A 2,064-nucleotide genomic window follows, 5' to 3' on the forward strand; every position below is an offset into this window, starting at 1 on the left:
TTGCCTACTTTCTCTCTTTTGCTTTCCTCTCATATCAATACACCTGATTAAAAAAAGAGATTCCCACTGACTTTTATCTGTGACATTTTAACTGCAGGAGTGTGAAACAAAAATAGCGAGGAAGTGGTACAGAACAGCAGCCGTCTTCTGAGTCAGACCACGGGGGATAAGTCAGGAGAGCTCGGCTGAATGGTTGAATGGGCGTCCTCATCCTAACCAAGAAGAAGGAAGAAAAAAAAAACAGCAACAAAAGAACAAAACTCATTAGCCGCCTCATTAAGAACATGTTCGTCCTTCAGCCGGTCTGAATATAGTCACTGTGCTACACCTACAGCTGCTGCAGCTCCTGCTTAGATAGGGACACGGCGTCCTTACGACAGAGAGATAAAGTACAGTACTGAAAAGTCAACGCGGGGTGGGATAGAGCTGACTCCAAGCTTTGGGACTCACATTTTATTTGCCTTACTGAATTATCCGGCACACAGAACATTTCAAATGAGAAAGCCAGGCATGATGAATGGCTGTCAGAGGCGGAGTGACATGGCGGATTTATCAAACGGAGCCGAACGCTCATACATCAGGCCAGCCTTCAGCACCACGGACAGAGGCTTTTAGAGCCAAGGCATCTGTCAAAGACAAAGGGAGTTAAAATATGACATGGTCGCTCCTCAGGTAATGCTCAGGTCACTTTAGAGTCTATTTTTTTTGTGCAAATGCAGGCACAGATGCACAAAGAAGCCTGGCAGAGCAAAAAAAAAATCTATATATGTTTATAGGAAACAAATTCAAGGTCACTGACTGACACAAAGAATAACTTATAGAGGAAGAGAAAAATGTGGACATCAAACACACACACACACACACACAGTAGCTTTCCCAGTCTGCGTGCCTACAGAAACACAACATGACAGCCAAAGATGCCACTAAACGAGTCGACCAGCTCTTTCAAATTAAAGCAGCTCATGAATATTAGCCACACATTTTTTTTTCCCCCCAAGTCCTGATTTGATTACATACTCGAGTGAATAAGCTGAATGTTATCTGGAAGTTCATCTCCCCCGCTGTCTGCCCCAATCTCATGCATTTCCACAAAATCTCTCTCTTTCCTCTCACTTACTCTTCCTCTCTGTCTCACCGCTCGCAAGTTGACACTCTCCCTCCACCGGCAGCCATTTGACCTTTTTCATGTCTGCATGTGTAAATTCAAAACAAACCTGTATTAGGAAAAAATTTAAAAAAAACTCCAGATTTAACTTAAATCCCACATGAAAAGAAGCAGTGAGCTGTCACCATTTAATCCACAGCGAATAGGAAACTACAAAAGATTTTTCTCGCTGAATCTTCAAATATTATAAATATTAAAAGCACCTTGTTCGATTCAGAAGACACCATCTGGTCTCGGGTTGATATTAAAGCATGCTGTGTGAAGGCTTATAGAAGGGGGCTCCTACTGGTTACGTATTCAGTTTAATTTTGTGACGATCATTGTCAGGCAGCCTGAGATTTTGACGCTACAATCCAGCCATGATTGGTGCAAGGTCATTGCTTTGTTTATTTATTTAACTTTTTAACATAAGGCAATTTGTGAGTCATTGGCTGGAAGGTAATTTCCTTTTTAGATTATGAGCTGGAGTAACGGGAAACAATTTAATACAAGGGATGTGAATTTGTGAGGCTGATTTCATTAAAACTATTACTGAGTTAAATCGGATCTGCTCCTTTAACAGTACACACATGGGAACACTCTAATACAATGACTCATTTCTAAGAGCATGAATGAAGACTCTATTTAAAAGTAAAAGTATTTAATCGTTATCCAATGTCACACAGTAAAAATACAAACTTCCACCAAGGCCAATTTTTTTCAGTTTCTGTTTTTCTGATTCAGATTATTATGTGGATCTGCACTGTACACAAGTAATCATATAAAAAATGTGTTATCTTGATTTACACCTATATGTGATTCTAATTCTAATGAGAGGGAGAGAGATCTTATCTTATAGTCCAATGAAAATACAAGTACAATGACATTTTGCGTGGAGCAAGCCTGTAGATGACTAATGT

This window comes from Hippoglossus stenolepis, chromosome 22, assembly GCF_022539355.2.
Source record: "Hippoglossus stenolepis isolate QCI-W04-F060 chromosome 22, HSTE1.2, whole genome shotgun sequence".
NCBI classification, from domain to species: Eukaryota; Metazoa; Chordata; class Actinopteri; order Pleuronectiformes; family Pleuronectidae; genus Hippoglossus; species Hippoglossus stenolepis.